General features: G+C 51.8%; 2 long non-coding RNA genes across 2 annotated transcripts in view; both read right to left on the minus strand.

Moving 5' to 3' along the window:
• Positions 1 to 12,364, minus strand: part of LOC106966254 (uncharacterized) — a 36,635-nt gene extending 24,271 nt beyond the window's left edge. The window contains exon 1 of the long non-coding RNA XR_001428748.3: positions 11,712 to 12,364. This is a non-coding gene — a long non-coding RNA (uncharacterized LOC106966254). The remainder of the gene's footprint in view (positions 1 to 11,711) is intronic.
• Positions 12,365 to 13,566: 1,202 nt separating this feature from the next.
• Positions 13,567 to 24,765, minus strand: LOC128313032 (uncharacterized). Its single transcript, XR_008293142.1, has 3 exons — positions 20,725 to 24,765; positions 18,511 to 18,790; positions 13,567 to 16,741 (listed from the first exon to the last, which is right to left on the minus strand). It is a non-coding gene; the product is annotated as an uncharacterized LOC128313032 (long non-coding RNA).
• Positions 24,766 to 25,879: the final 1,114 nt, after the last annotated feature.

Genomic DNA, 25,879 nt, shown 5'->3' on the forward strand with positions numbered 1-25,879 from the left:
AAACATTAAAAACTTTTTTTTTTTTTTTTTTTGCAGCTGAGGTCAAAGAGGTTGTTGCCTGTTTTGTCCTCTAGGGTTTTGATAGTTTCCTGTCTCACATGTAGGTCTTTCATCCATTTTGAGTTTATTTTTGTGTCTGGTATAAGAACCTGGTCTAGTTTCATTCTTCTGCACGTTGCTGTCCAGTTCTCCCCCACCATTTGCTAAAGAAGGCTGTCTTTTTTCCATTGGATACTCTTTCCTGCTTTGTCAAAGATTAGTTGGCCATACATCTGTGGGTCCAATTCTGGGTTCTCTATTCCATCGGTCTATGTGTCTGTTTTTGTGTCAATACCGTACCGTCTTGATGATTACAGCTTCGTAGGGGAGGCTCTGGCACTGGAGGGTATTATGCTAAGTGCAATGAGTCAGAGAAAAGGCAGATATCGTACGTTTTCACTCATAATGTGGGGCTTGAGAAACTTAACAGGAGACCATGGGGGAAGGGAAGGGGGAAAAAGTAGTTACAAACAGAGAGGGAGGGAGGAAAACCATAAAAGACTCTTAAGGACAGAGAACAAATGGATCGTTAATGGGGGGGCCGGGGGAGAGGGGAAAATGGGTGATGGGCATGGAGGAGGGCACTTGTTGGGATGAGCACTGGGTGTTGTATGGAAGGAATCTACCCCCAAAACCAAGAGCACACTGTATACACTTTGTTAGCCAATGTGAGAGTAAATTATAGTTAAAATAAACAAATAAACCATTTTAATAACTTTGTAAAATGTCTTAATCATGCTGTAAAATCAAAATGTTGTTCAGTTGATATTTTTAAGCAAATGAACACATTAGTCGGCATCCACGGTCAAGTGCTGTGGCAGTCAATAAAAAGGAGGAGGAAGGCGGTGAACGGGTCTACAGTTGGCCACACAGTGGTACTCCAGGTAGCTCACCTACATTCAAGTTCACTGTCAATCACGCTTGTCCCAATTGCAAGTAGGCGACGGTTTCCCTGGACACCTGGGTTACTACCCTAATTTTAACCTTCCTGAGTCCACTCCCCTCATTTCTCATTAAACCGTGGCCCTAAGAATCCACACTACCTATCACAACCACCTTGCGGAAGGAAAGAGGAGGATGCTCCCTCTCACAAGAGGGTTGCTTCCTTCGACACAGGCATCTGCTACCTAGGATTCGCCGATATGGAAAAATAGATTTACGCGCCCTCGAAAAGAAACTAAAGAGTATTTCCCGGTAGGCTGTAGGGTTCGATGCCCGATCCTATCCAAAGCAAAAAGCCGAACACAGACCCAAACTCAGATCCCACCATCCACGGATGGAGCTGGCCGGTCAGCCTGTCTCAAGTCTTCCCCCTCCTTGCCTCCCACATCTAGCCGGTCCCCTAGTCTGTTGTTCAAGGATCCCAGCTATGCCTGCGTCCCAACCCCAGAGACCCTCACCTTCCTGAAGTCAGGCAATTGCCTGCAGGGCCCCAGGCCTGTCCTGCCTGCCCCACCCTGCCCTGGCAAACCCACTCTACACGATTCAAAATAACAAGCATTCACTGAGCACCTATTATGTGCCAGGCCCTGAGCATTAGGATACGGCAATGTAGGATTAGATCCAAGGGTCCTCCTTCCAAATCAGGACTCTCTGTTTTTGTGATCCACCAGAATCCCATGGATCTTTATTTCAAAGGTGAAAATGGTAATAATAATGCCTAAAAGTTATACAGAATTTAGGATGTGTAAGGCACCATTCCAAGCATTTTGCCTGCACTGACTCATCCAATCCCCATAACACCCCTGTGAGGTACTGTTTGTATTTAACAAATGGCAAACTGAGGCGGAGAGATGGCCTAGGGAGGCTACCCGCCAGTAAGTGGCAAAGTAGATGTAGCCCAAGAAGCCTGGCTCTGGAGTCAAGGTCTGGACTATCGGGCCAAGAGCCGGTGGGGGCAGTAGAAAGGGAAACAACATTCAATGCAATATGTATTAATTTCACACTGGGTGCTCAGACCAAGGAGTCAGAGATGAAGGTAAGTGCCTCCAAGAGGGGGCTTCCTTTCTCCACCTCCCTTTCAAAGACAAGGTCAGCCCCGCACAAACACACGTCCAACACAGATGATATCCTAGCAGACGGAGCCTCCCGCCTCTAAATCCACTCTACGTATGCCAGATAATGCACATAAAATGCTTTATTGGCGTGTGGGAGTCCTTCATATCCCCCAAGGTCTCCCTTAGGCTTTTATTACCTTCATCCTATACATGTGGAAGCTGAGCTCTTGGCCCTTGTATCGAGTTCTTGGGGAACCGTTGGCCAGGCTGTGAGCGCCTTGACACTGAGAATACCTTTCATTTTTCTGCACCCCCCCCCCAGCCCTCCAGCAGGCACTCAGAAAACAGCCGTGACACTGCACTACATCAACAAGCCAGCGGGGTGCTCCGAGCACCCCGACACCTGATAATATCCAGCAGGGATCTTGCCGTCGGTGTCCTCTCCCGTTCGTGTTCACACAATAAAAACTGACCTGAACATCACGTTTTATCAGCGGCCACTACCAGAGCTTTGCATGCGAGGATTGGTTAGAAACCTCACTCTCACCACATCTCCCAGGGAACGGAACCAAAAACACTCCTCCAGGGTGAGGGGGTGCACACACAGGCATTGAGGACCCCTGCCGGCCAGGTCTCCTCCCGGGGAGGTGAGCTTTCCGTGTGGGCACCTGGAAATAGAACCCACACGCTCTCTGCTCCTTGTTGCCCTGGAGCCTTGACAGCTGTCAGCTGTTCGGACATAGCCTGACAATAACGAGCCGTAATGCCTCTTCAGGGTCTTGCTAAGTCATCAGATCCCCTGGTGATGCCATCTGCCGCCGGGGGGAGCACGTCCAGAGATCCTGATCCCCAGGCGGCAGCCTGACAACGGGATTTTAGCCCAGGATTTATGCCAGGCACACAGACCCAACGTGACACTGCAGGGTTTAGAATTCAGAGCCCATACGCCAAGAGTCCCCAGGGAGAAAAGCAAATGATTTTCTGAAGACAGTGGGACCTGCTGTTTCCTCTTAGGAACCCATTAATAACATGCTAATAAAAACAAAGTATCATCAAAAGAACATATTTAGATCAACTGTTCCCTTCAGCAGGTTGGAATTTCTGCAACAATCAGGGGAACAGCTTTGAGCTCTGCACAGCAGCTCCCACGCGAGACACAATCTGTCTGTTGCAGAGGGGATGAGTCAGCCTGGGGGAAGGGGGGAGGGCAAGGACAACCTCCTACCCCAACCCCGCCCCCCACAGCAGCAGGGCCGCTCAGCTGGGTTTTCTTGTGAGATGAGCTCTTGTAACAGGTCACTTCTCTCTGCTTTAAAAGGAAGAGTATCTCAGAGGCTCCCAAACTTTGAGGGAAATGGCCTGTCACTGAAGCAACGACCCTCCTTCAGAGCAGGGGTGAAGCCCACCCAGCTCCTCCTCTGTCTGGGTTTCCAAAATGCAAAGGTCTATAGATACCTTTGACCCCTCCTTTCTGTCTGTTCCTCGCGTCTTCTATACCCCCAGCTATAAACTGGGCTTTGTGCCACTTCCTGATGGGCGTTGCAGGCATTCATTCATTCAGGAAGGCATTCATGCATGCATGCATGCAGGCAGGCATTCGTTCATGCAGGCACGCATGCATTTGTTCATGCGTGCATGCAGACAGGCCTTCCGCAGGGCTGGCTGAGCACCATTACTTGCTGCGTCAGGTGTTAGGGGTGTTGGGCTGAAGTTATAGCCCAGCGCCACCCTCCTGGATCCCATCCACCCAGCCCTTCCTCTTACCCCCGCTTCCCACAGCAACAAGAGAAGCCTGGGACACCAGCCTGTCCGCCCAGGTTGGAGGGGCTCCTGCTGGCTCCCTGCGGGCCTCCCGAGAGCTGAGCCTGGCAGAGCAGGGCCTGCTTCCTCCTGTCACACCTCTGCAGCCACTCGAGGGCCCCCCCCAGCTCCCCCACTGCGGGGATGTCTCCTAAGGGCCCCTCTTCCCCCGCCTGCCTGGAGAGGCAACTGGGCCTCCGAGCCCCTCCCCCCCCCACCAGAGTCCACAGTTTGCCCCCTGGAGGGTGTGCAGACCTGCCTTCCCTCCTCCCCGCCCCCCACCCCTGCTTTCTGTCCCCCTGGCTCCCAACATGGCTTTCCACAGGAGCCTTCGGGGAGGCCCTCAGCTCAGCGACACCGGATTCCGACCTTCACCGTCCTTTCTCCGTGTTCTCCTCTGTCGCCAAACGGTGGGGGGGTGCCACTCTGACACGTGGATTGTTGTGAGCAGAAGGCAATCGGGACCCAGCTGACTCAGGAACGGTTGTGTTGTGTTGTGTTTCACCCTTCCCTTGACTGCCTGAAAAACGTAGATCAAGGGCTGGTGCCAGGAGGACAGTTCCTACCAGGGATGACTTTTTATATCAGGCTGAGCCACACGCGACCAACATCTGTTTCCCAGACGTTTGCACTCCCGTCGTCCCGTGAACTGCTTCCTCCCCCCAGCCCCAGACCCCGTCCCCTTCTCCTTAGCTCCCAGCCTCCATTGCCTGGTATCTTGGAGCTTCCCCAGTCTTTGGGGCTCCCGTGTGTATGGAATTAATTGGAATCAATTAACAAGCGGCTCTTGCGTCCGTTTAATCATGAGACCCGCCCCCGAACCCACGAGGGAGGGGGGCGGGTGTCCCTCCCCACGACGCCCACAAACGGGCATCCCTTCCAGCACCTGAAGAGGGAACTGTCCCGAGACTCTGTCGTCAGCCACCACCACCTCCCCCCACCCTCCCCACCCCCCACCCCCCCACCCACCCCCCCCCCCCCCCCGCCCCGGGGCTCAGGGGTGGCACCTGTGGACTGGCTGGTTCCTGAACTCCCGAGGTTCCCAAACACAGCACCGGCACAGCCCGTCTCCTCGCCCCGCCCAGCTCGTCCCTCCCGCCCCGTGTCGCTTCTCTGCTTCTCTCCCTAAAACCCTCAGAGGAGGCCACAGAGCACCGTGGCTGCGATCGTGACCGCGGACGCTGGACTGTGTCGTCTCAGTCCTCACCATCCCATCGCTACCCGGGCGACCCTGAGCGGGTGACTTAACTTCCCTGGGCCTTGGTTCCCTCATCTGCAAAAGGGGGATGATCGTAGTATCTTCTAAGAGGTGCTGGAAACGCTGACACGGGGCTCAGATCCACATCTGGCACAGAGTGCGTGTCCTGAACGTTCTTACCGAATAAAGAACGGCTCCCTGCTGCACAGCATTTAAACCCCGGGCTTGGGGCGCCTGGGTGGCTCAGTCGGTTAAGCGGCCGACTTCGGCTCAGGTCACGATCTCACGGTCCGTGGGTTCGAGCCCCGTGTCCGACTCTGGGCTGACAGCTCAGAGCCTGGAGCCTGTTTCGGATTCTGTGTCTCCCTCTCTCTGACCCTCCCCCGTTCATGCTCTGTCTCTCTCTGTCTCAAAAATATTTGGACTTTCTTCTGCCTAGAAGGTTCTTCCCCAATGGCTCCTGGCCTCCCTGCCCACCCCTGTGCTCCTCCACGCCCCACCCCTGTTTTTCATCTCCCTCCTAAGCTTGCTTGCTTTCCACGGGCCTAACAAACCAGCCCTTCTCAGCACATCGCGCAGTGTTTATTGACTAGTAGGTGCTCAATAAATATTCGATGCAAACACAAATGTCCAAGCTGTACGATAGATCAGTCATCAGTAGCCATATCCCCAACTCCCCAGTCATTTCAGATATAATCGTTGTTTGGGCTCCTCAGCGCCAGGAAGAAGGTTCTTTTCCGAGGATATCCAAATCCCAGACAGGCAAGGGGGACTGTGGCCGGGAAGGGGCACAGGCCGAGCCTGGTTCCCCAAAAGGTGACAAGTGCAGTGTTCCAGAGAGCACAGGACCCCGAAGCACTGAAGGCAGGGCCCCTGGACACTGGGTGGGATCAGAGGCCTGACTGGCGTGAGGACCTGCTGAACAACCTTCTTGCCTCTCTGGGCCTCAGTTTCTTCACCTTCAAACTGAGGGGCTTGACTCTTTGCTAAGGATTCCTCCAACTTAAAAAATCCTTGAGTCTGTCCCAATATCGAACGTGACTTGATTCCCGCCATGTCATTCCTCCACGCCAACCATCGTCAGTGGCTCCCCACTGCCCTGAGAATCCAGACTCCGCTTATACTGGTGGCTGGATTGGGTGTTCTCACTCCGGCCTTCCTGTTCCTGTCTAACGGCCCCGCTCCCCATTCAGGTGAAACTCTTCCTGCGCCTGTTGAACAGGTCCCTTCCCTGTGCCTCCTTTTTCCACCTGAAGAACCTTCCCTCTTCTCTGCAAAGCTGACGTCCCCCCTCTCTTCTGAAACCGAGTCAAACCTCTGCTCCTTCGTGCAGCTGTCCCCGGGCCTCCCCAACCCGTGGCGCCTTGACCTTCCTCGTTGGCCTACCGTTCGGGTCCGCGTACGGGTAGCGTACCGCGTTATTTATCGCCCCCGACCTTGCCTTCACCGATTCCTGCATATTGGTATTTTCTCCTCGTTAGGAGCGCGGGCTTCTCAAGGAAGAGACCCTGTCTTCTCCCTTGCTACACTTTCCTCTTACGCGGCCTCAATAATCCGTTGGCCAAAAGAACAGTATTTAGTAAACCACTGGCTGAATAAGCAACTTTCTGGCTGAATCACGCGTCTCTCGAGTGTTCAGAGGCTGGGGCTAGATGCCAGTGATCACATAAGGGACCGCAGGCTTATCAACCACAGAGGCAGTTTTCGAAAACCAGATGCCTCCGTATTGGCTGCCTCGAAGTGACCAGCCCGTCACCAGCCACCTCCCTTGTGTACCCGAGGCTCCTTCCACTAAGAGACCCACACGTGTTTACGGTCATCTTGCTACCGTCTCACTGGCCCCCCCTATATCCTTGGCCCCATTACCGGCGTCACCGGAAAAATCAAAGCTGAGAGGCAACGGAAGAGAGGAAGAGTCTCTCCAGCTGCCCCACCGCCCCGCGGCCCCCTGCCCAATGTCAGCCGGGCTCTGGCCTCGCGGGCCCAGCCTACTTTTCGTGACTAATTTTTGCCTTAAATGGACCCCCCTGACTGCGTGTTTTCTTCTTTTGAACAAGAATGCCGGGAATCCTCACCCAGCGGCATCGGCCTGAAGGATCCAGGTCTGAAGGCTGCTCTTCTCCTGAGTCTTCCAAAAACAGAAGCATCTCGAACTCACCTCCTCACTTCCCTCCCTTCCTCTGTGCAAGCTTCGCACCTTGTGTGCACGAGTGACCAGGGGCCAGTGGCCACCGAGCCCTTCAGGCCCTCGCCTGGCTTCCGTGGAGAACCAGGAACAGCAGGCCGGCGGCCCCGCTTCCTGATGCCGCCACAGCCACAGCCGTTCCCAGACGTGGCCTCTGGGGACAGAGTGGCTCGCTGTGCTGAGGGACAGTGTCCAGACAGAGAGGCAGGAGCCAGGAAAGGTGGCGGGAAGGGGCCGTGGCAGGAAGAGTGGCAGAAAGCCAAAACCCACAGACGGCAGTGAACGGTCAACGCAGGTAACGGGACCCATCCAGAAACCTGTATCTACCTCTCCAGGTCTCACTTCCAGCCCGGGGTTTTCTCGGTTGCAAGATAAGGTCGGAAGGAAAAAACACAGACAGCGGCACTTCCTTTTCCCCCAAACACCAGATGGTGCCAGATACAGAGTTCTTTCCGCCGAAGTCGGTTACTGACAGGGAGCTGGGCTCCCGCAAAGCACCCCCTGCAGGCCCGTGCAAAGGGACGGTGCTCTGTTCGTGCCCAAGTGGGTTTCACCGAAAAGGCATTTCAGAATTATTTTTGTAAAGGGTGGCTGGGTTCCCAAACCACCTGCAAAAGCTTACTTCCACCCGAAACGTAGCTGAAATAGTGAGCGCTTGCAAAAAGAAAAACCATGTAGTGGAGGAGGTGGCGGGTGAGCGGGAGATAAGAAATGAAAGCAAAGAAATGATTCTAAATAACCAGTAAAATTGGGTTGAGAGTTCCTTGAGGGCATGAGCCTTCCTTAGTGAACTGTTCGTCTGCCTTGCAAGTCACAGCTCACAGCCCGTCACTGCACGGTTTTGCTCACTGAACTCCGGGTGCTTGAGAATAAAGCCGGTTTCGTTAGAGGTGGATAAGGAGGCATCTGAAGACTTGTGTGGATTTCCTGGAATGGCTTCCCGGGATGTGGACCCTGACTGCCCTAGTTGTCTATTATCACCTCAGGTCTAGAACTTTCCTTTCCTCCACACAGATACATTGGTAGCAATCATCATGCACTTATTAATGATAACAAGCATCCTTTTTTTTTTTTTTTAGTCCAAAAATGAACAAAACGAAGTAAAAGGGAAAACAGAGGAGACCAGAAAAGGAACAAAGGGAAGGAGGGAGATTTTCCTCGGGTGTCTCTGGGCAAAGGTGTGGAAAGGAAGGAGACATTCTTAAGCTAGAAGAGAGAGGGCAAAAAGGGAAAAAAGGAGAGAAGAGGAGAGAGGAGGAGGGAAGGGAAGGGAAGGGAAGGAAGGCGCTTAAAGATTCACGCGCTTCCTAAGCGGAAAAATCATCCCGTCGAGGATGTGAGGATTGAAAGAAACATGGCGTCAGGCACCAGCGCTTGGACCCTGGTGCCTTCTCACACATGGTAGCCGGCCCTTCTGTTACTATTACAAGACTCTTATTAGTGTTCCAACACCAGGAAGGTCGCAGTGCGGACCACGTCACCTCACGCCAGCCCTCAGTGGGGGCCCACAGAGGGACACCCTGCACATCACCAATCAGGATGACCGGGAGAGGAAGAAACAGCAAAAGGAGAGGCTGCTGGCTGGGCACCCAGTGCAAATTCACAGCGTCACCCAGGCCTGCGGGGCAAGGCCGTTCTCCCCAGAGAACCTAGAGCTCCCTGGAGAGACGGGCACCCAGCAGCGGGCGGGGGGTGGGGGTGGGGGGGTAGGAGGACTTTGCCACGTTGTCCAGTTATCCAGCAACCAACCCATCCAGCAACCCCCAGATCAGGGAGGATTTCCTCTTTTGTGAGGCTTCACAAGAGAGAGTCGACCCTGTTCCCACCGAAGAAGCCAGCGAACTGGGTCACCCAGAGTTACGCCCAAGGCACCTGGTGCTCCCCGCCTCCTGACCCACCGGAGCCAACCTCGTTGGCGCCCGCTCGTTTGCAATGTCTGCTTCTCCAGCTGCCCAGCGAGCTCAAGCACCAGAGCTTCGGCTTCTGTTATTTACACCCGAAGGAGTCCCACCCGGCGCCCAACTTGGGGGAGTCCGTCGGTCCTCAGCTGCTCGTCTTGCCCTGCGATGACCCTTGTGCCTTCATCAGGCCGCTTCCTGACTCAGTGGCTGCTGAAGACCTTGAAGATCTGCCATCCCCGCCCCCCAAGCAGAGACGCTCTGTGCCCCGCCCCCAAACCAAGGGCCAGGAGTCCTTCCGGCAGGATCTCCGGTGCCTGGGGGGGCCACCACCTCCCGTGACAGCCTTTCTGCTCCTGAAGAGCTCGGATTCAGGGCAAGTTCCCAGGTACAACAAGATGACATCTGGCTGCTGGAAACGTCCACCCATTAAACCGATTCCCTCAGCCAGTTTTCAAAGCGTCGCAGGACTGAAAGCGAACAGAGTTCCTGCTTTTATACATTCTGGCGTGGTGACAACGAACAGGAACAGAGAGCAGCCACCAAGAACGCAGGCAGGGCTGCTTCTAAGCTCTTTGCAGGGAGCCAGCCACTTACCGCTTATACCTTCCCTGTGAGGAGTACTATGGCTGCCCCCCCATTTTATGCAGGAGGGGGTGGGGTCGGGAGAGGTTACCAAACATGCCTGAAGTGACACACCCGGAAAGGAAGAGAACCAGGGTCTGAACCCTGCAGTCGGGGGCCACAGCCCAGCAGCCTTGGCAAAGTCACGGTGCGACACAAAAACTGCCCAGAAACAAATGGATCTGTTGTTCAGATGCTGACCTGCAGAGCAGAGGGCGGTGATTGACGGTCCCAATCGCGCGCTCTGGGGGGGGGAGGGCCCCTGTGGGAGCAGAGCTGCTGAGGACCCAGAGGGTGGAGGAGGGTTTGGTGGGAGAGGGGGCGGTGGGAGCACGGGTATAAGGAATGGGTCTGGCCCATGATGCTACCTGGAGCTCTGTCTACAAGTAACTCTCATGTCCTCTTACCCTTCCCCGCGCCTCCTTCACACACCCGTACGTTTTTTTGTGTTTTGTTTCCTCGGGAGCCTGCTAACCCTCTGGGTGCCTGCTCTGCCCAGGCCCGCTGGCTCCGCACGACTTCCCCGATGGCGACGGCGGCTGTGCAGCCGCAGCCAGGCTGGGCCGGGCCAGGCAGAGGGGCAGCCGCAGGTTCGTGCCCTCACTGCACCCAGACACGTGCACCTCTGAATTGTCACCATCGATTCGGCTGCTCTATCGGATGACTCCCAGATCTTTTCCCAGAAACAGCCCTCATTCTATATTTGGACAGTTGTTTTTTTTTAAATCTGCAAAGTTCTAACTTCCTCATGTTAGTTTCAGCCTGCTATTCCAGGCCACTGAAATTATTTTCAAATCTCTGTCCTGCCATCACTGTTACTAGGTTCTTCTGAGCTTTGTCTCATCTGCTGGATTATAAAGTGTTTCTTTCTTCAGTTGAAGCATAAATAAAATTGTTGAGCAAGACAAAGCCAAGGTCAAGGACAAAGTCCTCTGCCTCAACCAGAGATCATTCCCCAGGCTGACAAAGGATACTGTTTATACCAACGAGTCTGGGACATCTGACAATAGCATCCAGTCAAATATTATACACTCTCCTCCCTCGAGATCACACAGAGATCACACAGAGCACATTTTCCTAAATGCCAGGCAGGAATGGCACATGCTGTACCCCCAGCTTTCCTTAAACTTGCAAATGAATTGCCCTGTTTCAAAAAATAGAATGATGTTCATTTCTTGTATTTTTTCCCTGTAGGAAGTGACCCCTGCATCCATTTCAAAATATTCAGAATCCCTTTAAGAAATGGTTTTTAATGTGATCTCTGTCAATACCTTGCTTATCTTCCTGATTTCTCAGGGTTATCTGCAAAAGCTCTGAAGTCATCCCTACATTTTTCTTCAGGAGAGCTCACCACCGCCTTGCGGTGAGCCAGGAGAGTGGCCTGGCTCTCTTTAATTGTCCATTCTTTCTTATGGAGAAAAGGAAACTTGCATCAGAACCTTTTTAAAACACATTGGGGAATAAATGTAATAAAAGAATCCCCAGAGAAGATTAATTTTTTTTTAATATTGAGCAGCTTCTGTATAGAGTGAGAATTTCCGGACCCAAACAAGGTTCCAAAAGCCTTTTCTATGCTCAGCAACGTCTAGAAGTCTGCCCTAAGACCCCTTCTGAACACGCTTTTCCCTAGGTATTGAGTATAGCATTCTCTCCTTTTCTTTCAAATTTCCTCCTGCAGGCGGCACCGTGAGTGGGAGGGCCGTGGAGGAAGTCTGCACCCCAAGGTGCCAGACCTGGTTCCTCCCTAGCTTGGTGCTGGTCTGTTTTGAGTCACTGTGCAAGTTCACGCCACCCGTCCTCAAACCTACCACCAGCCCACCCTTCCCTTTATACGGCCTGCCTTCAAGGAAACTGTTCGAGGTGTCAAAGCAAGGGGTTGATAGGAATCTAAGTCAACGTGTGAGCATTTCCCCTCGAGGGGGATAAAAAGAAGACACAGACCACAGTGAAGAAAATAAAAGCAGAGATACCTGATTAAGATCTCCCTGCCATTATGTATGCATGGCCTCAGACCAGGCGACTGAAGGGCAATCAGTTCTGCTTTTTTCCCCCGGCCACTTTGGACTTCTGTGGGAAATGAAATGATACCTTTGGAAAAAAGTAAAAAATGATCATTCTTAATGCTAATGGGCACACGGCAAAACTAGTATACTTATTTATGGCCTGTCCCAAGCTAACTTGGCCCAATCACTTTGCACTGTCAATGCAAAGCAAGGCTCAACAAGAAACTCACACTCCAAGGAAGTTACCCTGAAGAAACCAAGAGAAGAAAACTACATACGTAGGCCCAAAACTGTTCGATGCTGCATAAAAATGTCAACCCGGCGCAGTCCCAGGTATATCTTATGCACTCAAAACTATCTTTTGAAAAGCTAAGTAGGTCCAACAGTCTGATGATGATTTAATAACTTTGGTGAACAAGATGGACAAGAACATGAACAAGATGAAATAGTACACAGAAACGAAAGTCATAGTAGAAAGTCTATAAAAATAAAGGGACGGGGCTCCTGAGTGGTTTAGCCAGTTAAGCATCCAATGCTTGATTTCAGCTCAGGTCATGGGGTTGAGCCCCGCATCAGGCTCCAGGCTGAGTGTGGAGCCTGCTTGGGGGAAAAAAAAAAAAAAAAAATATATATATATATATATATATATGGATGATTGCACAGCATAAAATTAAATATGCTACACTTCAAACTAACATCCAAATTGATTGCAATTAAATAGATATGTGTGTCAAGAGGATAATATGAGAAATAGAAATAGTTATGCAAAGTGAGAGAACTGAAAGCAATTTTCATAATTTTATTAACTTTTACTCTGTTGCATTTTCTTTACCACTTCAGAAGTGCTTTCGGCAGAAAGAAAAATGCACTGCCTGTGAAGGCGAGAGACTATAAAGATCTTAAACAGTTATTTTAGAAGTCATCGTGGATGCTCTTGGAGGGTTAAAATGCCTGTCCAGGGGCGCCTGGGTGGCTCAGTCGGTTGAGCGTCCGACTTCGGCACAGGTCATGATCTCACGGTTTGTGAGTTCCAGCCCCGTGTCGGGCTCTGTGCAGGCAGCTCGGAGCCTGGAGCCTGCTTCGGATTCTGTGTCTCCCTCTCTCTCTGCTCCTCCCTCGCTCATGCTCTGTCTCTCTCCTTCAAAAAATAAATTAAAAAACATTAAAAAAAATTTTTTTTAAATAAAATAAAACGCCTGTCCAAAGGTGGGGGCTGCCCTGTGGGAGACACGGTTGGCATCCCTTAGAACTGCCCAAACTGGATTCCTCCTTCTTGAAACGTACTTGACTTCATGGCTCAATAAAATGGAGGTCGAATTATCTACTTTGCCCCCGGATTCTCATACTGTTTCTGAAAATACAATCACTCTCTTTCTGACATTGTCATCTAATCTTCCAGGGCTGGTTTTGCAAGTGGCCAGCAGGGCTTTTTCCCTTCTGAAAGGTCACAAAAAAGAGTGGCCCCATGCAGCCCCAATTTTCAAGTTGGTTTTTAATCGATCTTAACACAGCTCACAGCATTGTCATTATGAATGTGTGTCCAGGACCTAATGAGGTTAAATTTGGAACAGATTAAGCCGCCCAAACAAGGCTTTGGACTTCAGTGTCCAAGGAATTGGATTTCGAGAGAGGTTTTGATCCGCCCCCCCCCCCCCCCCCAAGAGCTTACACCTTTGACCTAACCTTTCCAGACACTTGCTCTCGCCTGGGTTTCCAGCTTCGCCAAGAAGGGACGGGGCATGCGCAAGGGGCCCTAGCGCATGCGCACAACGGTGCTTCACCCCCTTCCCCCCCCCCCCCCCCCCCCCCCCCCCGCCCCGGAGCTCAGCGGGGCTCTCCAGGTCCACGCAGCTCCTGCTGGTGCACGATCGCCTGCTGAGTTTCTTGGGAGAAGGACACCTGGCCCCAAAAGTCATTCTGAGGCGGCAGCTTTAAACGGGGTGACGGTCACCATTGGGACTGGTTGTGTGCTGGGACCCCCAGCTTACCAGTCCTCAGGGCTCCCAGGTGTCTGTTTGCAAAAGATGTCCCTGCAGCCTGCCAAGCAGTGTAGACTCCTCCAGCTTTCCCTGAAGGGACAATACGTGCATTGGTGTCACTTGGGGCTTGGAGTGTGATAGATGCCAGATGCCCCCAGTAGCCCACTCCTGCGACCCCGCCTCTCCCAAGAGCTGCTGTCTTCTGGGTCCCTGGCTCCCCTGACCTGAGTGTCAGCTCGCACCTGCACAGCAGGCACCCCCTTGTCTGCCCAGGGCTGCCGGGGCCGTCCAGGCCTGTGGAGCTTAGGCTGGTCCCGAACCGCCTGCAGAGGATCTGGGTGGAAGGAGGCTCTCCACCGCACAGATCTCTTTGAGGCGGGAGCTGCCTTTGGACTTGATACATGGCGGAACGTGGGGCTTCTCCAGCACTAGGGCAGCCCTGAGTCACGGGAAGACACTCAGGCCAGCCCTCCCAGCACCCGCCCCCCACCCTGCGTTGCAATTGAGATTCCTCCAGGGAATTGCCTTCAGGGAAAATGTTCACTATTGGGTAGGTTATGGCTTACACTTAGACAGATGGCATGTTCCTCCGAAAGACAGCTCCTGTGACCAGGCCTCCCTTGAACCTTGCCCTGTGCCCTATCTCCGGTTCCCCTGAACTACGTGGACATGAGCAGTAGGCACCCCTCAGCAGGCCTTGGGCAGCCAGAGCGCTCCAGGCCTGAGGAGTTGGGACCCACCCTCAACCACCTGCGCAGCCTCAGTCGTGGAGGCAGCCGCCAGCCCACAAATGTCATTGAGGCATCAGCTGCAAATTGACAAGTCAGACCCCATCTGAACTTGGTGCCTGATGAGCACCCGACCTTCTCCAGAAACCAGGGCTCCCAGCTGTCTTTGACTGAAGACTCACCTGCACTGCCCTGGGAAGACGGTCGCATTCCCTCCAGTTCTGCCTTCGGGGTGAATATGCCCATTGGGTAGGGTGGGGCTTGGGATTATGGGGCTGCCTTATTCACCCAACAGGCTCCTGCCCCTTGCCATGTTCTAGACCTCTGTCCTTCGCTGAACTGCTGGGCGTGTGCATGGACGATATACACCCCCCCCCCACCAGCAGGTTATGCTGTATAGTTCAGGGTAGGCATAGATCTTGAATAGAAGAGTGCCCCATACCAATGCCCTACTGTATCTATCTGAGCCTCAATTTCCCAATTAAGATGTGGATAGTAGTCTTTGCAAAGGTCAAGTGAGATAAAAAGTCCTTGACATCTCTTTGCAAGTGACAAAGCGGCCATGGCCATGTTTTTGCACGTTATAGTTTATACATGGATTTGCTTGATGGTCTTCTTGTCTGCCTCCCCATTTGCATGCCCTCTGGCAAACGGAAATCTGAGACACAGCACAGTAATTCTGGAAACGCAGGGAAAACGCCAGTTATGGGCAAACCTAGCATTCATATGCAAATTTGCCAGGAACCGCTTTACGCTGTCAGCAAAGACATCAAGCAGTTTCGGTGAGGTCACACGTGAAAACAGAATTGTAGAGTTTGAATGTGTGGGATCCCAACTCGCCTTCGTTAAGCAAAGAAGGCTTTCTGAGGAAGGAGGGATTTCAGGTAGCATGTAAATATCAGAAAGAGGAGGCCTACAACGCACACTATGTGGGTGAAGTGGTCCACTGACCGGGACGGGACAGCAAGTAGATAGATCTCATCGATCACCCAGGCTCTTAAGAGAACGCAAGGTGCACGCGGGCCACGTTATGTCTCGCTGAGGTCGCAGGGAGACTTTGAAAGGTGAGGACCTCAACACCGCCGCCCAGATGGGTGTCTCATCCTCTGTAAACGTACAGCTCTCCACTGCCCTTGAAACTGTAGGCGGCTTCGGTGACGACAAATGAGAGGAAGAGTAATCTGACAGGAGCTCTCCCTCTCTCTCGGATTCTTGCTTCCTCTCCCTGCCCTTTCGCAGCTTCCAGGCCCACCCTGGAGCCACGTGAATAGCTTTCGGGCAAGCCGAAACACTGGTCTTCAGCAAGAAGATTGCTTTTCCAAGCGCAGCAGGCCCAGCTGAAACGGGCTGGCTTCTTCAAAGAACTCTGCTGGCCCTCTAAAAATACCCTGCTGAAGCAAGAGCAGGGGTGGGTGTGGGGAGCAGGGATGATGGGGGCGGGTTCACTAAATTCTAAGAACCATTTGGTCTTTGGGAGACGGGACTCGGGGGTTTCAGACCCTAGCAAAGTGCTTGCTCTCACCGCCCCCTCGGTCCCCCATTTGTCCCTCTCCTTGCTCTGGGATGCAGCTTGGACAGGGCTGTGTCATGCGATGGGCCCAGTGGTCTACTCCCCGAAGGCTCTGCCTTAAAAGCAGGTGGATTCTTCCTCCCGAGCTAATCCCTGTCAGTTAGAAAGAAACCCCGTGTTAACATCAGTCTGGGATCCACGTATTGATCTACACGAGGCCCCACGACGCGAGGTCACCATGACGGACGTCACCAAAGCGTGCAGAACTACCTCCTCTGCGGCCAGTAAACTTTCATGAGACTTTCACATTTTAGGTGCCAAACTGCCGGGAGAACGGGCCTCAGAGAATATCCACACCCAATATCAAATGATCGGCTCCGAAGCATCGACCAAAATTGCATTGTATCGTCCTCGGAGGGGTTTCATAAACGATGGCCCGTTGCGGTGGGGGCGGGGGGGGGGGGGTCTGGTTTGTTTGCCCATCCTATTCAGAAGGCATTTTTGTCCTGACGACTGTTCAGTTATCTCTATTGCTGTCTTCACAGCTGCTCGTCTTGCTTGGGTGGGTCCTTCTCTGAAAGGAAAATCTGCGGCCCCACTTTTTTTCAAGTTCTGCCGCAGAAGACTGCAGACGCTGTTGGGCCGGCGCTTTGCTGCCACCTAGTGTCGAGCCTCGGGGTTGCAGCGGTGAAGAGGTAGAGGCGTCCGGAGCATGCGCTCTGCGGACCTTCACAGTCCGCCTGTGGTCCGCCGGTGGTCCGCAGGCTCCCAGATCCAGTGCTGCACGGACACGGGGGTGCAGAGTTCTGGGTTATACGGCTGATTTCACGAGGCCGACCATGCATACCCAGAGGCAGAAAACCCAAGTCTGCCCCCACCCCCCGCCCCACCTGCAGCCACCCACCCCGCCCCTCGTCCTCACCAGGGCGAGGCCGGTGTGGCCAGCACTCTCCCATTCCCCGCAGACCTTTCCAGTTTGCCCTCGGTGATTTCTCCCGCCCACCTGAATCCCACGCGCTAGGATTGAATCCCCTGAGACACCCCCCCCCCCCTCCTCTGGGCGCCTCAAGCCCCTACAGAAAGTTCTGAGCACTAAAACCAAGGGAGAGAAAGCGATCTTAGTGAAATCCGGGCGCGGAAACCTCCAGGAGACGCCAGCCATCAAGGTGATGAGTCTGCTTTCCTAAGGGCTGGACAGCACCCTGTGACTCAACTACAGACATTCAAGGAAAAAAAGCTAAAGCCAGCTTTACTAAAAATGTCTGCTGGCTGTTTGGGGTCCATCTGCAAATCCAAAGCCCCAGTAGTTCCTGGTGTGTATTCTGTACGGGAACACAACGGGGAACACTCACACAACACTTGCTCAAACCTTTAATAGTAATGCTATGAACTCGGGGCGCCTGGGGGGCTCAGTAGGTTAAGCCTCCACCTCGAACTCGACTCAGGTTCTGATCTCACGGTAGTGAGGTATAGCCCCACATCGGGCTCAGTGCTGCTGGTGTGGAGCCTGCTTGGGATTCTCTCTCTCTCCCTCTCTCTACCCCTCCTGTGTGTGCTCGCTCACTCTCTCTCAAAATAAATAAAATAAACTTAAAAAAAATAACGCTATGAACTTCACTTACTCAGAAGGATCAGGGTCAGGGAGGCTTAATTCAAATTTTTCATTATCTGAGAGCTGAGGCAAACACGGTCTCTGATCCAGGAAAGTGGCTTCTGGTAGTTACAACTCTCACAGTCTGTGTCCTGTGACTATTTCTGCTAATACACAGGAAGAAGATTCGGAGATGTGCTGATCAAATTCCATACTGCATAGGCTGGGGAAGACTGATAATGCATCCTGTGACAGAATTTCCTTCGAGAATAATTCAACAGACTTCCAAGAGATGAGACTAAAAGCCTGCCGATAGCTTACTTTTTTTAAGCTGATGGCGCAAATAAAGGATGTGCCAACTTGGCTTGATGGCAGGTGATGGGGTTGCTGACTGCCTTTGACCTGGAACCGCTGTCCAAAAAAACGCCAAACCGGTCTTAGGCGGCGCCGATAAGAGGAAGGTGTCAAAGGCAGGCGCTAAAGTGGCAGGGACAGATTCAATCAGCGATAGGGAAGATTCCAGCAGGAACTGAACTCTGCTTTGACTTGCACAGAGGTAAGTGGGTGTTTTAAAAAATTTTTTTAATGTTTATTTATTTTTGAGACAGAGAGAGACAGAGCATGAACGGGGGAGGGCCAGAGAGAGAGGGAGACACAGAATCCGCAGCAGGCTCCAGGCTCTGAGCTGTCAGCCCAGAGCCCGACGCAGGGCTGGAACTCACAGACCGCGAGATCGTGACCTGAGCCGAAGTCGGACGCTCAACCGACTGAGCCACCCAGGCGCCCCAAGTGGGTGTTTTAAAGGGAGTCTGAGGGAATGCGAGGGGGGCCAGAGGGGGAGCAGGGGCCCGGCAGAGTCCGGGAAGTGAAAAATTACAAAAAAGGTGGGAGGGGAGGTGGGTGCAGGTGACACGCACCTGGGCTTGCTAACCGGCGCTTACTGAAGTTAGGCTCCTACCTCTCAGAGGCTGGGAGACCGAGACCCTGCCTTCAAGTGTTACTGGAGCAAATGGGAAATTGTTTTGGCCGCCTTGGGTCTTTTAGCACTCTGTCTCCTGCCCCATCTGTCTGCTTCTCTCCCAGCTGCCCGGAGTCCTCGGCCTCTCCAGCTGCACGGGAGAGAGGGCAACATGGAGGACAGAGGGTGGAAGGTGGCCCCTCCTCGGCACCCTCGGCCATGGCCATCTCTGGAAGGCCAGCCGAAACTGAACTGGAATCTGACGACGATTTCCAGATTCCTGGGAGAGAGCAAAGAGCGTGGGTCAGGAGGGACCGTGGAGGCGAAGGGGCGGGTGTGACAGAACACAGGGCGCGGCTGTCAAGGTTCTCAACTCCCCTGGGAGGGAGGGAGCCACAGGGTGTGTGATTCACCCACACTCAGTGAAGAGTGTGATTTCGGGGCGATGTCACCAGTAAACGGAGTGGGTTTACACCAAGCCCCCTGGTGGGGCTGTCAGGACCAAGGACACCTCCCGATGCCTTCCGGGGCCCACACGCCCCTCAGGTTCCTATTTCCTAGAACTTACTTGTGGGGTTCTAACAACCCCTCCTTAGCGCTGCGGCCCGGAGTGAGGGCCGGTATGCGGTCTGCCCCTCGGAGACCCCCAGCGTGCCTCTTTTCTCCCCAGCAGACACTGATTTCACCCGAGGACACTGTCGTCTGCCCCGCACCCGTGTCCTCGCCTGTCTCTCCTGCCTACTGTTTCTCATGTAGATGGGGAGGCCCCGGTTCCTTTGGTCTTTCCAAGCCAAATACATTTTTTTCTCAGAAACACTAACTTCTACGAGTTGTAAGAGGCTATTTTGGATCACAAAAGCGGATCTATGTCACGCGTGGGGGGCGGGGTAAGTGACGCGTGCCAACAAGGAAGGTTCAGGTAGTTACCTCGGGGGCAGTGGAGAATCTCACTTTTATTCTGCTTCGTGTTAGAGATAATCTAGAAATAAGGGGGCCGTGATGTACATGACCTCACCCTCGAGTTTGTTGGCCCCCTTTCCTCAGAGACCAGAGATAAACAGGAATCCCAAAGACTTTTTAAAAAGGGGGGGGAGGGTTGGTGAGCGACAGAGGGGGACGCCACTAGGTGGTATTACCGTAGGCAACTTGTGACATTCCCATAGGGCATGGCTGAATGTGAGAACATTCAGCATTAACATTACTTGAAGGTAACTCTGCCCTCCTCTTTCTCGCACGCTCAGGAATGAAACGCATGACATAGTCGAGCCCAATTTCAACGTATCAGTCACCCCAGACTCACATAGCCGTTGTCCCCTCCTTCTCCAACCGCCAGCTCTCACTATATTCCTCTCAGACCCTGCTGCCTCAGGACCCATTTGCGGGATCCTTGCCTAGGCGTCAGTCTTCAATCTGCCCACGTAGATCCCACTTGGGAGCAGGGGGGCAGGGCAGTCTTTTCTGCAGAACGCTGGACTGCCATATATTAAGTGGACCCTTTGTCCCATGCTCAGAGGCCTCCGTTCTTCAGGCAAAGGAACAGCTGACGCGCCTAGCCCAGTGCCTGGCAGCAGACGAAAATTGGGACCATCCCAGGTCCTCTCGGCCCTGAGGCTGAAGCAACTGCCCGGTGACACAAAGCTCAGTGGCAGGCAGCGAATCTGGGGAAAGCGTCTGGTTCTCCACCAGAGGGTTCTCATACCAAGAAGTGCCTTTCCAGCTGGACCCATAGGCCCCCGGTGTTGAAACTTTCTATGTGCAGGGCGTGCTGACGGGCCACTTGAAACACAAAGAGACGTGAGCCCTCCGTATCGGGAGGGTGCAGAATAGCCGAAGAGACAGGGTGTGCTCATTGGAAGGGAAATAGCCACCGAAGGTAGTAAATATCACAACAGAAAACACGTCCGCTGGTCGCAGATCACTTCGCGTGGGTTATCTGCTTGGGTTCCTGCTCCAGTAAATCCTTGGGGGGTTGCTCAGTGACAGCATTGGCCCAAATCTCGCCCCCTTTCTAACTCCTGTACCCCCTCCGCCCCAGTGGAAGCTCAATCCCCTTCTCAGAGATCCCTTGAGGACTCCAGCCTGTCCTCGGCCAAGGCTTCGCTCTTGGGAACCGCTCTCATCTTCCCCAGAGGCTAGAAGGTGTGACTTACATGATGGCTGCTATTCAGGGTTAGACGTCCATCTAGCGGCTAGAGAAATAGGGCTGGATCTTACCTGAGACGCACAGTCAGCCTCTGCAGGGAGGAAGGCTTCCTGATCTGCCCCAGAAGTCATCACTCTGGCCTCATGCTCGCCACGTTGTGCCTGCCTCCGCTGCAGGGTTGACACGCCGTGTCCACGCGGGAGAGAATCGGGTTCTCTTCAGCTCGTTGTCCCCAGCACCTGTGCCTGGCAGAGCCAGTGCCCAGGGGGCATTTGCTGCCTCATCCTGCATTTGGTTGAACTGAGAGGTATCAAAGCCGATGTGAGTTTAACAAGTCACATGTATGGCACCTTTGTTTTCAGGGACTGGTGTCTACTTTAGAATTCGATGCAGCTTACCTGAAGAGGTTTCTTCTTTTGTGGACCAGTGCTGCCAGGTCACTTGTTCGGTCCGTCTTCCGCTCGGATGCCCCTTATTGGCACAGGGTCAACGCTCGATAAGCCCGTGACGTGCCAGAGGGCAACGTGCCTGCCACCCCACGGCACGAGAGGATCAAGAGCAAAGACCCTCCACATTATCATGACCCTATTCCAGGATACTGTTTCCCAGGATGATGAAGTCACAAATTACGTTAGTGACTGCTTCAGAAACACCCTAACGATCCATGCATCTGAATAATACATGACTCAAATGGTCCCCCAGACCCCCAAATCCTATAAACATCCATCCTGGGTTTTTCTCTTCTAAGACTATTAAGACTCTATCAAGGTGCCAGGGACTCCTTTACTGCAATTAGTAATAAATTCAGTGTTGCTTTGTCAGCAGGCGACCTTGGTGGTCTTTTTGAAGGTTGGCATGCTGCGTTGTATTGAACTGAACCCTGTTCCAGGCCTGGCCCTAAAGCTCTCCTCAGTTCAAGATAAAAAAGCCCCAATCCTTTGTGCGGTTCATTGGAAGGTGCATTGGAATTAAGGTGCATCGGAAGGGCCACTAGACAATGAATGGACAGATAATGTTCTTTCCAGTAACACAGGGCATTTGTAATGGGTGGGAGGTAAATTATCAAGATTGCACTGTGGATACATTCTAGTTGCTACAAGAGAGAGGGCCAGATGTCTCTAGGAGGGCCCATCATGGTTGTAATTTGGATACTCTTGCCCAGACCAGAACAGCCTGACAAGAAGAAAGCCACCCATCTCCATGATGGGGTTTATATATTTTTATTTATTTATTTGTTTGTTTGTTTGTTTGAGAGAGAGAGCATGCACACGAGCAGGGTAGAGAGGGACAGAGAGAGAGAGAAAATTCCAAACAGGCTCCACACTCAGCGCAGAACCCAACACGGGGCCCAATCCCACGACCCTGGGATCGTGACCAGAGCCAAAATCAAGAGTTGGACGCTCAACCAACTGAGGCACCCAGGTGCCCATCCATGATGGGGTTTAAGGGTCTGCAGACAGAAATAACCACAGACTACCTCTGAGCACCTGAATCGCCACAGTGTAAGCCTTGTTCCTTTTCACTTCCAGGACTTTGTGCTTTAAGTGGAGTTATCATCCCGTTATCATTTCAGCCATTTGCTTTGCTGCCATGCAGTTTAGAGCAAAGCTCGTCTTGGAACAGAGGAAAAATGATCCCAAGAGCCAGAGAGGAAGCCCCAGCTACAAAACGTCAAGGAGCTGGCCATTCCTTGTTCTTAAGTTTCTTGATGTGGAGCATACTCACTGCAGTTGAATGAGACAAAAATGACCCAGATTTGTCACTTGTCTCTGTGTCCACACCCCTTGTGGAAACAAATGGCTTCTTCTAACCAGGAAGCCACATCGGAAGGTCGCATTGAGTGCAAACTACAGTCTTGTCGTATAAAACTACTGAGATTCAGGGTTTTACCTGTTGTAGCATCTAGAATCCTTACAAAGACCGTACCTACCTAGGTAGTAAGGAAAATTAGGTATGTTTAAAATTAACCAGTTTTGTGGCACAAAAACGGACACTCAGATCAGTGGAACAGAACAGAGAACCCAGAAATGGACCCACAAACGTCTGGCCAACTAATCGTTGACAAACCAGGAAAGAATATCCAATGGAAAAAAGACAGTCTCTTCGGCAAGTGGTGCTGGGAAAACTGGACAGCGATGTGCAGAAAAATGAACTTGGACCAGTTTCTTATACCATACACAAAAATAAAGTCAAAATGGATGAAAGACCTAAACGTAAGACAGGAAGCCATCAAAATCCTCGAGGAGAAAGCAGGCAAAACCTCTTTGACCTTGGCCACAGCAACTTCTTACTCAACACATCTCCGGAGGCAAGGGAAACAAAAGCAAAAATGAACTATTGGGACCTCATCAAAATAAAAAGCTTCTGCACAGCGAAGGAAACAATCAGCTAAACTAAAAGGCAACCGATGGAATGGGAGAAGATATTTGCAAATGACATATCAGATAAAGGCTTAGTATCCAAAATCTGTAAAGAGCTTATCAAGCTCAACACCCCAAAAAACAAATAATCCAGTGAAGAAATGGGCAAAAGACAAGAATAGACACTTCTCCAAAGACATCCAGATGGCCAACCGACACACGAAAAAATGCTCAACATCACTCATCATCAGGGAAATACAAATCAAAATCACAATGAGATACCACCTTACACTTATCAGAACGGCTAACATTAACAACTCAGGCAACAACAGATGTTGGCGAGGATGTGGAGAAAGAGGAACCCTTTTGCACTGCTGGTGGGAATGCAAACTGGTGCAGCCACTCTGGAAAACAGCATGGAGGGTCCTCAAGCAATTAAAAATAGAACTACCCTATGACCCAGCAATTGCACGAGTAGGTATTTACCCAAGGGATACAGATGTGCTGTCTCAAAAGGGCACAAGCACCCCAATTTTTATAGCAGCTCTATCAACAATAGCCAAAGTATGAAAAGAGCTCAAATGTCCATCGATGGATGAATGGATAAAGAAGATGTGGTATATACATACACTGGAGTATTACTCGGCAATCAAAAAGAATGAAATCTTGCCATTTGCAACTACGTGAATGGAACTAGAGGGTATTGTGCTAAGCGAAATTAGAGAAAGACAAGTATCATATGACTTCACTCATATGAGGACTTTAAGACACAGAACAGATGGACATAAGGGAAGGGAAGCAAAAATAATATAAAAACAGGGAGGGGGACAAAACAGAAGAGACTCTTAAATGTAGAGAACAAACAGAGGGCTGCTGGAGGGGTTGTGGGAGGGGGGACGGGCTAAATGAGTCAGGGGCACTAAGGAATCTACTGCTGAAATCATTGTTTGCACTATATGCTAACAATTTGGATGTAACTTTAAAAATTTTTTAAAAATTAACCAGTTTTGTTTGTTTTTTTTTAATCAGACATAGGGATCACACAAACAATATGGGGTAGGAAGGTAATGAGGGAAAGATCTGTTTGATCATCAGATGGATTTTGTGCTGAACATTTTGTTAATGTTTATTTAGTTTTGAGAGACATAGAGCAGGAGTTGAGGAGGGGCAGAGAGAGAGAGAGAGAGAGGGAGACACAGAATCCGAAGCAGGCTCCAGGCTCCGAGCAGTCAGCACAGAGCCCGATGGGGGCTTGAACCCACGAACCACAAGATCATGACCTGAGCCGAAGCTGGACGCTCAACCAACTGAACCACCCAGGCGCCCCTCGATTCTGGAATATTTTAAACAGCAGGCTAAGGGATGTGACCTTTATATTTACATCGGTGACTGTGGGACCTTGAAGATTTCTGATCAGTGACGTGACACAATCCAAATCAAAGACGGCACCACCAGCCGTGCAGGATGCCGGGAAGGCAGAGAGCCAAATCCGTGGCCACAGCCCAGGAACGTGCTACCAAGTGTCTGAATGAGAGCAGCATTTCCAGACAATTGTCCGTGGAGCCATCGCATCTTACTTTGCAAAATAGTGTGAAAATGTGCTATAAACTCCAAAGCATCCAAAGCACGGTACAAATATCAGTTATGATTCTCATTACCATTCACATCATTAAACTTAAAGGAACAGGCTGAAGTTCCAGTAAGCCAATGTTTGCTGCTTAATCAAGCAACCCACAGAATAGCTGGATCGCAGGGAGGGGGCAGAAGGTTAAATGATGCTAGAGTGAAGTTGGGGGGTGGGGGAAGGGGCTAAGGCTTAAAACAGCCCCAGGCTCCCCATCGGCATGGAAAATTCAGAGTCATCCCTGTGAGAACCAATGGGGAACATTTGCTGAGGGGAGGAGGAGACATACAGATATTCTGGGAAAGTTGTTGAAAAGATTCTGCCAATAAATAATGGTTAGTAAGCATAACATTGTATTTTAGTTGGGGGAGGGGGCACCTGGGTGGCTCAGCTGGTTGAGCACCTGACTTTGGCTCGGGTCATGATCTCGTGGTTCGTGGGTTCGAGCCCCCCGTCGGGCTCGCTGCTGTCAGCATGGAGCCCGCTTCAGATCCTCTGTCCCTCTCTCTCTCTCTCTCTGCCCTTCCCCTGCTAATGCTCTCTCTCTCTCAAAACTAAACTAACATTTAAATTTATTTTATTTTATTTTATTTTATTTTGTTTTAGTGTTTACTTCTTTATTTTGAGAGAGAGAGGGAGAGAGAGCAGGGGAGGGGCAGAGAGAGAGGGAGACACATAATAGCTCAACACGGAGCCCGACACAGGGCTCGATCCCCACACCCTGAGGTCATGACCCGAGCTGAAATCAGGAGTCAGACACTCGACCGACTCAGCCACCCAGGCGCCTCTAAAATTGTATCTGAAACACACTCTGTCCGTGGTTTATTTCTCCTAACTGCATTTGTCCCCAGGGGGACAGGCTTCGTCAGTTAGATCCACAAACTGCATCACGGAAACACTGATCAGTAGCTCTGGAGAAATGGGAACACAGAGAGCTCAGCCAGGATCGAGGGGGGCAGCTCTCAACCCCCAAACCTCACTCACTGTTGGAGGCCACAGCCTTTTTAAAGGACCCCCAATGTCCACCCGAGATACACTGCAAGGAGGAAGTATGGAATTTGGATTTTCTTTAGAATGTGGCTAGAACAGGAATGGAAGCATCACCCCGCAGAGGCACGGCGGGGTGGGGGGGGGGGGTGCTTTTTTACCCTGCTGCCTTCTAAGTGCATTGCACTGAAATATTTACGCTTGCTGCTTTGCAAATATAGAGGATCATATAAATGCCAAACCGACAACATTATT

Source organism: Acinonyx jubatus, chromosome E4 (assembly GCF_027475565.1).
Source record: "Acinonyx jubatus isolate Ajub_Pintada_27869175 chromosome E4, VMU_Ajub_asm_v1.0, whole genome shotgun sequence".
NCBI classification, from domain to species: Eukaryota; Metazoa; Chordata; class Mammalia; order Carnivora; family Felidae; genus Acinonyx; species Acinonyx jubatus.